Here is an 11586-nt window from a genome sequence, read left to right on the forward strand (position 1 = left end):
GATGTTGTACCAAGTAGGAGATTATGAAGATTATAGGGTGTTCTTTGACTCACTGGGGAGAGGTGGGGAGGAAACAGGACTCGCCGTTTGACCGTAATACATGTTGATTTAATCCCTTTTTTAAATAGTGCTTAGAGCTCTCATGAGCTCACAGGGAAACATTTAATGAAAACCAGGATTTTTCTGCTAGTTCGTGGAAGAACTATACATAGCTCTTAGACTAGCAAAGGTAGATGGGAATGTCCGCGGCACAGAGATATTATGTACCTTTCACGCTAATTTCCGTGCGAGTTTATGTGAGTTCTTTCTTGGATCAATTTTTTTAGTGTAATATAATATATGCCTATTGTAGAAATCTGTAAACTATGTAAATGACTTTTTACAAAATTCATATTCCCACACTCCAGAGATAATCAATAGCCACCTGATTTTTACTTATTTCCCTCCTTTCTCTCTCTTCCCCTTCCTCTTCCCCCATTTTCTTTTTCTCTCTTTCTCAAAAGTGGCATGGCATCAAATAAGTAGTGAGGAAATAAGCGATCTGATCTCCCTTCAAGAAAGAGTGTCCTGATTAGCTGGAGGGCGTGCAGCCCGCAGACAGAAGCCTCTTTGACGTCTGCCACAGTGCTGGACAGGGACACTGTCCACAGGCAGGTCTGGCCAAGGCTATGCACCGCAATGGGTACTAGGGCTTGCCCTTTTGGCCTCATGTGGGACTCCTCTACAAGCAATCTCGGAACCAGAGACCCTTGTTGGCCTGGCTGAGACTCTCTCGGCATTGAACCACAGGCTGAGGATCTCCTCTTATCTAGTCTTTCTTCCCTCTCGGGAGAGATGCCAGACCCACAGTGCCATCTGAAGTCTCTCCCCAGTTCCCCTAGTCCCTCTCCTTTGTCTTTCAAAGACATTATCCTGCCCCCAAATCTTTTCTTCCCAGAAAACCCAGCCAACACAGTTTTATGCCTTCATTCTCTTGCTTAACATTAAATTGTGAGCCCTTCCCAATGACATTAGAATATTTTCAGAAACAGCATTTTCATTTTATGGGTTCATTGTATGGATAGATAAAATGTTCCCAACTTTTTGCAATCCTAAGTTCAATGATATGATAAGCATCCTTGTTCAGATTCTCTACATGAATTTGAGACTATTTCTTCAGAATGGATTCCTCAAAGTGTAATTACCAGCGTAAGCTTGCTAAGTTGTGCAAAACAGATTTTCAAAAGGACAGTATGAACACACGTTCTGACCAGTGTATTTCCCATTAATTGAAACTTTATGTGGTACCTAAGGTTGTGCTCTTTAAAATAGCATTTCAGTTAATAACTTTATCAGTAACTCTCTGTTCACATTCCTGGTTTTTAATCCCTCCAGCTCCTGTTTTCATGGGTTTTCTTATAACCTTACATGAAGCACTGAACTTCCTCTTGCCCATTCCTGATCTCCAGCCTCTAAAGTGAAAGAACAAGCCCTCTGGGGAGGCACTGAGTCTTTTCTACTCCCACTCGATGACGGGGCACCAGAGAAACAGGTCAATATGATGTTCTGCAAACTCAGGGATTCCAAGGAGACCCAATGCCTCACTAAGAGGAAATGCTTCATCTATCATCTTCCACCAGCTCAGCATGATCTGGAAAATTGTGCATTTCTCTGCTTTCTCCTGCTCAGGAGCACTTCTAACAAAAGATTAATGAAGCAATGCTCGGGGCCTGGGTGGCTCAGTCAGTTGAGTGTCTGACTCTTGATTTAGGCTCAAGTTATGATCTCATGGTCATGGGACTGAGCCCCGCATCGGGCTCCATGCTGAGCATGGAACCTGCTTGAGATTCTCTCTCTCCCTCTCTCTCTCTGTCCTCCCACTCCCTCTCAAAAGAAAGAAAGACAGAAAGAAAGAAAGAAAGAAAGAAAGAAAGAAAGAAAGAAAGAAAGGCTGAAAATTTACCAGAAACCCAAAGTACAAAAGCACAGCTGACTTAATTATATGGATGAGAAAAACAATTCACCCCAGAGGTACAATTAATCCTTATAGTAGCCTTTTGAGTTGGATTACTATAAAGATGAAGAAATGGAGGCACAGAGAGGTTTGGTGACATGGCCAAGTTCACAGGTTAAGTAAGACGCCCAAGGTACCAGAGCCTTGCCTGGATCTCAGTCTGGATTGTGAGCATGTTCCCTTAATCCCTTTACTGAAATGACATGAGAGGACTCTTCCTGTAATTTATAAAACCGGTGATAGAACAAGGATTCATAAATTCATACTGATTAAAAATAAATAAATAAAGCTTTAAGAAAAGCTCTTCCTTACTATGGAATGCCAAATAATAAATGTAGAAGCAATGACAGGTTGGAAAAATCATCAGTGGATGCTAAAACCAGTGGTGAGATTTTGATGAGAAATAGTGCATTAACATAGCCCAAACATATCTCCCACAAACTAGTTATTAATTAGGAAGGGAAAAATAGTAACTGCAGTAGAGAAATCTAAAGGATAAATGGCACCTTAACTAAGTGATCAAAGTTAATACCACAACCATTGAGATAAGTTAATATCCTGTGGTTCCTAATATAATGTACCACGAGAAACACACTACTGCTTCCGGCATATTCCTTCTGAAGATACGTAACTTGAATTTAATCATGAACCAACACCAGAAAATTCTAAAATGAAGGACATTTTAGAAAATAGCTATACCGGGGCGCCTGGATGGTTCAGTCGGTTGAGCGTCCGACTTCGGCTCAGGTCACAGTCTCACAGTTCGTGGGTTTGAGCCCCGCATCAGGCTCTGTGCTGACCGCTTGCTCAGAGCCTGGAGCCTGCTTTGGATTCTGTGTCTCCTTCTCTCTCTGCCCCTCTCCCGCTCATGCTTTGTCTCACTCTGTTTCTTAAAAATAAATAAATGTAAAAAAAATTAAAAACAAAAAGAAAAGAAAATAGCTATACCGTAATCTTTACAAAGTCAAGATCAAGAAGCTGAGGAACTGTTCCAAATTAAAGGAAATTAAAGAGACTTGAAAACAAAATGCAGTATATGATCCTGTATTAAATTCTGGACCAAAATGACTAAAAAGAGAAAGAAAGAACCATAGGAGGCATTATTAGGACAATTGATAAATCTGAATATGGAAGGAATATCTGGCAATAGTATGTAGATATTAAATTTCTTGATTTTGATAACTTGACTGTGGTTATGTAAAGAATATCCTTATTCTTAGGAAATAAATACTGAAATATTTAGAGGCAGAGGCGCAAGATATCTGGGACTTTTCTTATGCTGTTCAGAGAGAAGAAATGATGGCAGAAGGGGGATGGAAAGCTTCCAGGTTAACTCATGACTGAACCACTTGCCAAAGTCTTCTATTGACATTAAGAAATTTCTTTTATCATCTGAAATTAAAAAATAACTGTTGAGGCTTGTATTAAAGGAAAACTTTATAAGTACCTAACTTTATTCCAGTAATCTCACTTTTGCATATTTATTCTAAAGAAATAACCATGGAGAGGCACAATGGCTTTGTCACAGAGATACTCATCAAAACTGGTATACAATTTTGGAAAATTATAAACAACTTACACATCTAATAATAGCTTTGTTTTAAGATTATACAGTCACTGAAATGCTATTTAATATTTGCTGACTTGTAAAAATGCCATTATTAAGTGGTAAAAACAAGATGCAAGATGGCATACACAGAGTGACTCAATTTCTGCATGTAGATGTACATACACATACAACCACAGCCCCAGACCCATAAAAGATTTCAAAACTATACATTAAAACGCTACTGTGGTCATTTTAAGGTGTAGGGAAAAAGGTAACTTTTAAACTTATTTTTACTTGAATTTTACAGTACTATGAAAATTTGCTAAAAACAAATATGTTATTTTGTAATTAAAAACAATAATTATAAAGACAAAGAAAGAGTACATCTTTTAAAAAGAGATAACCATAAATTTTAATAAAACCCCTGTTCTTTTCACACACCACCCTACTATATTCCATAACTTCTTTCCAACTACACAAGGCCCTGCTGCTGAATTTGGTGAGTGACATTCAGAACATGACTCCTAAACTCCTCATTTAGTGGAACATGAAAGGAGGTCATTGAAAGGAAGTGAGCACTGGTTGACCCACTAACTGAACCCAGACAATCGTAGGTTCCTCACACCCTTCCCTGTCCTGGGAATGTACATTCTGCCCACAATTTACAAGGATGAGAGAATAAGACGTTGTTGAAACCATCCGGACTGAATATGCAAGTAAACCTATTTAAGACATCTCTATACACTTTTTTTTTAATTTTTTTAATGTTTTTTTATTTTTATTTTTGAGACAGGGAGAGACAGAGCATGAACAGGGGAGGGTCAGCGAGAGGGAGACACAGAATCCGAAACAGGCTCCAGGCTCTGAGCTGTCAGCACAGAGCCCGACACGGGGCTCGAACTCATGGACTGCGAGATCATGACCTGAGCCGAAGTCGGCCACTTAACCGACTGAGCCACCCAGGCGCCCCTCTATACACTTTTAAGATTCAGGCAGATGAGGGGCACTTGGGTGGTGGTTAAGCATCCAACTCTTGATTTGGGATCGGGTCATGAGGCCAGTGTCGTGGGATCAAGCCCTATGTGGGACTCCACACTCAGTGTGGAGCCTGTTTAATGTTTAAGATTTCTCTCTCTCTCTCTCTCTCTCTCTCTCTCTCTCTCCCTCCCTCCTTCTGCCCCTCTCCCCTACTTGTGCTCTCTCTCTCTCTCTCTGTCTGAAAAAAAAAAGAAAAAAAAAGATTCTGGCAGGTGATGGTGGAGAACTACTCAATACATGTCTGCCCAAGATGAGCCCCATATGTAAGTTCCCTTGTCGATTAAACCTGCTACCTACGAGTCTGGAATGGTCTACCTCTCTTCCTTCAGTCTGTCCTTGCCCTTCGTGTATAGGGGCCGGTTTTCAAACCAACATGGGGAAATTCTTTTACCATTGTTGTAAACTGATATAGGTAGGGCTGTTACAAAGGGGGCAATGTCTATTGAATTTGTTTCCTGATGAAAGAATCGAGCTTGAAACCAAATGTTGCACATTCAGACAAGAAAACGCACTATGACTCATGACAATCTCTGAAAAAGCCACACTTTCATTATATGCTAAATTTTCATTTTCTCAATGTCAAGGACTTTTAAAATAATTCAATTGTTTCTCTTGTGATGTGATTTCCAAAGTTAGTTTCTTTCATGTTTCGGAGGACCTAAATTTCAGATGGAATGGACCTAGATTCAGAAAATATATCTGTGATATTTAAGGTTTTGTTTCTTTGTCATTCGACTCTAGATGTATTTATTTGTAATTTTATCTGCACATTGCTACACAAACTATCCACATTTTGTGTATGTGCACATGTGTGTGCGTGTACCTAAAAAGGCAGACACTGTCTGTTACAGTCTTGGTTTGGGGCTGTTTTACAATCTAGGTTGGTCCTAAGAAGGAATCCCTCCTTACATTATTATATCAGTGGCACATGTTGAGCCCTTCTACTAAGTACCATAGAATGACAAGTGGCCAGGAAACAAATATACATTAAACATAGGAATACTAGAGATTGGGTCCCAATTTCTGAAATAGTATTATAGAGACAATGGTAAATCAGAGAGCCTGAAGCACAGATTAAGAAGGCAGAAACATGGCATTTTATTTCAACTACAAACCCTTGCCAGGTTTCCCAGTCTGTGACATCAAGGAGAGCAAATTGTTACCTCTGAGAAGTCATCTATGATTTGTAGCCATTAATTCCAAACCTCCTACTTAAGATTCTTCAATTACATGATCCTACCAACAGATCAGGAGCTATCGTGTGCACTGGGGAAGGAACAAACTCTCAATAGAGCTACCGTGCATGTTCTCCAGTTCAACCTTCTGTTCCATAGCCCAACCCATGCTCTAGAAAGAGGCCCTACCCAATTATTAGGGGCTAATTTCTATTCCCACAGCCAGATTCTCCTCCTGTAATCTAGACTTCATCTTATGTAAGCACATGACTCACATGCACGGGTCCGTTTCCTGGAATTTGGGGTGGGAGCCAACTCTCAGTTATCTGCAGTATGAAATCCATCAGTGATTCCCAACTTCCATTTTAACCAGTAATGTTAACCTCTTCTATGATCTCCATGTTCTTTTACTACTGATTTTAATGAACACAGAAAAGGCCAGAGAGAAAAGCATAGGGTCTGGTAAATCAAAAGGCCGTATGATCATTGAACAGTTGGGCACTTGTCATTTCCATTCTGTTTCACAGCCCAGATTCTAGATAAGCATTTTCTACCAGCAGCCACAGCCAACTCTTTCCATCTAGTGCAATCTGGCCTCTATCTTCACCATCCTCTGAAAACACTTTTTTAGCCTTCATGACATTCAGAAGTCAAAACCAGTGGCCTTTTTCCTCCTTCTCAGTTTTTTTCTAGGTTCTTTTGTACTGGACAGTGCTGACTATTGCTGTAAATCTTGGCTTTTTATTCTTCTGATCTTCATGTCATTGTGTCTCTTAGTTTTGCTCTTTTGGTTGTAACCATCAGCAAGTCCTGTTGATACGAAGTACGTTCTAAATACAGCTGGAGGTCAACCACTTCTCATCACCTCCACTACTGCCATCCTTGTCCTAGCCACGCTGTCATTTAAGCAGGTGACAAAAATTACCCTCTACCTTATCTTCCAGGTTTGCCTTGCCTCTCTAGTCTATTTTCCACAGAGGAGACTGACTGGTCTTGTAGACATGCAAGTTATATCACCACCCCATCCCTTACCCTTTAATGACTTATTGCATTTTTAACAGAATGCAAACACCTTACCATAGCCTCTACCCTCTAAATGTTCTACTCTTGCCTATCTCTCTGACTTCTCTTGCCACTCTCCATGGAGCGTGCTCCAGCCACACTGGTCTTAAAGTGTGTTTTGAACATTAGAGTCCTTACATCTCCTCTCCAGGTCAAACATACTTTGGCTCCACACGTTTGCATGACTGAGTTTGTTCACCTCATCTGGCTACATCTCTGCTCATATATGACCAAGAGACGTCTCTCCAACCACCCTAGCTAGAGCAGCCCTGAAACCAGAATATACTGTGTATTACCACCATATTTTGTCACTATCCATGAGACTTTGTGCAAGTTACGCTGTGCCCCAGGTTCATGACAGAAGTGAGTTTTACACAACTAGTTACATACCTCATAGAGTTGTTATCAGGATTTAAACGGTATTACATTTCAGAAGCCTGACGGCAAATAGTCAGCCCTCTATGTGTTTACCACTATTATTGTTACCAGTATTTATTTGTTTTCTTTCTTTTCCCACTAGAGATACAAATTCCAGGCGTTATCCATTCGCTCATCACTACTGGTCAGGATATAGAATAGTAAAGCACATTCTAAGCTTTCAATAAGTTATTGTTGAGTAAATGAATGCATAAAAATATTTAACCATTTCTTCTATCCTCACTGGCTCCTTTTGCCAATTTCTCGGGTGAAGACATTTCCCTGTAGTCAATCATTGGTTTCCTTGGCATTTTTTCCTCTACCCTCACTCCTTTCTAATTTTTTTTTTCAACGTTTATTATTTTTGGGACAGAGAGAGACAGAGCATGAACGGGGGAGGGGCAGAGAGAGAGGGAGACACAGAATCGGAAACAGGCTCCAGCCTCTGAGCCATCAGCCCAGAGCCTGACGCGGGGCTCGAACTCACAGACGTGAGATCGTGACCTGGCTGAAGTTGGACGCTTAACCGACTGCGCCACCCAGGTGCCCCAACCCTCACTCCTTTCAAGTGCTTAACTTGAAACGTTTCTCTGACTTCAGCTATAGTTCCTGTGATGGGAGTTCCTACCGTCACATCTTTAGCGCAGCCCATACAGCCAAGCTCTCAACTGGGGAGGCAGCTCTCAGTGGCTGGAAATTTGGCCCGAGACTCAGGAGAGCTGGCCTCGAGTGTAAGTTCTGTGACTTCGCTCGCTTTGTGACTCGGAGCAAGCCACAACCTTTCGGGAGACCAAATTCTCTCGTAGGTAATAATTTATTCCTCTCTACCTTCCATCTCAGATAGTGCTTTAAAACGAAGAGTTAGTAAAAGTGAAAGTGTTTTGTCAGTTATAAAACAGTACATACCATTTTGAGGTGCTTTCAAATACTTCAAATATGCCATTTATACATGCCCACCCTGCTGTTATCTTAGATTCAACATCAAGTAGATTAATTTCCTATTTCCCAAACTGAATGCTGACTTTGCTTTCTTTCATTGGGCACAGGTATCGCTAAGCACGTCTTGTTCTCCTTCTGTGATGTGTCTACAATTTTCCTCCTGCTCTCTCTTCTCCCAGACATAATCTTGCTCAAAGATTTCTTCCGTGTGCATCTAGGTAGGCCATTAGAACACCATTCGTTGGTCTCTCTACTTCCAGCCTTTCTCTCAGTCTTCTCAAATAATCTCATTCCGATCTTCCCCAAATTGGATTGGATTTCTATTACTGCTCTCACAAATTGCCGCAAATTTAGCAGCTTAAAGCAATGAAATTTATGGTCTTACGGATCCGTAGATCAGAAGTTCAACATGAGCCTCACCTGTCTCGTGTCAAGGTATTGGCACCAGGTAAATATCAAGGTGTCGCCCTGCTAGATTCTTCCCTGGGGTTTCCGGGGGAGCATTCATATCCTCGTCTTTTCAAGTCACCTACATTTCTTGGCTTGCAGCTCCCTTCCTTTGTTTTCAAAGCCAGCAACTGTGGGTCAAGTCCTTCTGAGATCACAGCTCTCTAACCACAGATAGGAAGAGTTCCCAGCTTGTAAGAACTCAGAGGATTAGATTCGGCCCACTGGGCTAATCCAATGTCATCTCCCCTTCTCAGGGTCTATAACCTTAATCACATTGCACTGTTCCTTTTGCCATGTAAAATAATATATTCACAGGTTCTGAGGACTAGGACACATCTTTGGGGAATAAGCGATCTTATTCTGCTTACCACACCAGTTTAATGGTGTCACTCCCCTGACCAAGAGATAATGTAAAGTTTATCTTCCTGGTATGGCTTTGAAGATCCTTCAAATTAAATTCTTAGCAATCCTAAAATAAAGATCCTATACTACCGTTAGGATATTCTCCCCGACATACCTTAAATATGCTATGATTTTCCTAGTGTTTTTGCCGATTATTCTTTCATTTGACACGTCCTACAATCCTTCCGTTGCTATCAAAGTCTCGTCAATTTTCCAGCCCAGATAAAGTCCCACCTTCTCAATAAAAGCTCCCCCACTGATGCCACCTTTTTCTAATGGTTTGATATGATACTGTTTAGTTTATGTGGTGGACTTCTGGGTTTGTTCAGAATTCATTCACTCTTCCTCTGGTAGCAGCACGCTGGTTTTCCTTTGGAAGAAAACGTTTTCCTATTAGATTAAAAACTTAGTGGTTTCTCAAGTAAAATGAATTGCCCTCCTGATCAAGGGATGAGCTCATGATCCCAGCTAGGCAATCTGATATATCTCTCTAGACCACAGACACCCAAAAAGTAAAAATGCTTGGAGCTCACACTTTCTAGAAGCAGCACATTGCTCACAAAATCACCAGAACTTCCTCGGCACTTTGGCTCTTACTTTAATTCCGCCAAATTCCCCACATCCTTCCTACACATTTTTCCTTGGGTAAGCCAGAATCATTTTCTGTTTCATAAAAATCAAAGAACCTAACCGCTAAAGCCTTACTGTTCTTTAAATGTACTCATAACTCCAAATTCTCTTTTTCATAAAACTACAGTATATTTTACATGTCCCTCAAACACTCCCCAATCCCTTGTATATTACTACACACAGAAATTCCTTTCAATAAATATTGGTTGACTATTTCATAAAGTACTGATTTTTTTTTCAGAATGTGAATTGCTCCTGGTAGCAAGTCGAGAACAAGGAACATGACATGTCTTTCCTTGATATCAATCCTGCCTTTTCCAGAAGGGGAAATGGAAAATCATTTCTCCCTCCTGATAGATGGATTGAAAGGGTCACCACTCCACTGACTGTGTTTTTTATGTATATTTCCTATATCCCCAATGTATTCTATTATGTGGTCCCATGGTCTCCACCTATTTAGCATGTAATGACCCATTCCCTAAATGAGCCTAAGCTGTGCTTATTTTTTTAATAGGTACATTGCACTTCAGGCTCATATGAAGTGTTTGGAAGACTTTTCCCAAATATTTCTCTGAAATTCAGATAAATTGAATGGACTCTCTGTGTTTGGTTTCATATGATGAGTGGTTACCATTAGTTGGAGACCAGACAGGATATTGAAAAGATCCCCATGTTTTATGTCTCCTTCTTAAGAAATCCATGTTAGAACCTAATGAACAGTGCTAATGTTTTACAATGTTCTGTGGCCATTTGGGGAGATATATGTTCTAGACTTGACCAAAGTCAATTTCAGGGACTATAATCTTCTCCTTTTGAAAATTGTGATAATCTAACTCTGGTTCCCTGGTACTTTTTTTTTTTTTTTTTTGCATAATCTCTTCAAAATCAATGATTTTGACATTGTTCTAAAAAGTTTAGAGTAATCCCTCTGAAATCTCTTTCAGCACCTCAGCACCTCCAGAAGATCATACCAGGTTTTTGACCCAAGGTAGGATGTGATTGAATTGAACTGAGATGGGAAAATTTTAGAAGCAACAGTGTTTTAGGGGAATATCAGTTACTAAACATGTTCCTGTTCAATGTCCAATGGATATCCAAGTGGAAATGTTACATAGACAGTTGGATGAAGAAGTCCAAGACTCAGAGGAAGTATCTAGGCTGGGAATAATTATATACAGATGATAATTAAAGACACAGGCTTTATGAAATAAAGTAGTGAGTGGCTGTATACAGAAAAAAAGTTCCAAGATTGAAATCAGGGGGCATGCCAGATCAGTGATGGGGGACAGGAGATATTAAGGAAGATCCAGCCTGAGACTGAGCAGCAGGTGAAAAGCCAGTTGAATGTCGTGTCCTAGAAGCCAAGTGAAAAAAGTATTTCGAGGAGTTCTTTTTCTTAACTCTCTGGGTTCTCAGACTTTGAACAGGGTCAATCTGAGGGGTCGGTGAGATCTCAGACTTTGAACAGGGTCAATGAATGTGAGGGTTCTATGAGATTCATTTTAGAAAAATTTTTGTTTCTCCCAAGAATATTCTAAACTACCTCTGAGACTTCACTCACCTGATGGCTCTGCTGCCTCTGACATGGCCAGAGCTGCTGTGGAATGGGGAATCAGGAGACCTTATTACTCATGCCAACTCTACTTTTTCCTACCACTGTGACTCTGAACAAATTACGTTTTATCTCCCTATGAAATGGTCCTAGCTATGCCTCCCTACCCTGTCCATAGGCCAATGAAATGATCCAAGGAGCTAATAGGGGGGTAGAGTATTCTGTGGGTTGTTGAAGTATGTACAAGGATACCATCACTGTAACTGGGGTCCAGCAGGACCAATATTTCTTGCTCTGAAGGCCCAGGGAAGCCAAGTCTCTTGGTTGATGGATACTGAGGGAATCATGAAACACATTCTGGCTCACGTGTCCTTTCATA

This window comes from Puma concolor, chromosome B1 (genome assembly GCF_028749965.1).
Source record: "Puma concolor isolate L17-30 chromosome B1, mPumCon1.1.hap2, whole genome shotgun sequence".
Classification (NCBI taxonomy): domain Eukaryota; kingdom Metazoa; phylum Chordata; class Mammalia; order Carnivora; family Felidae; genus Puma; species Puma concolor.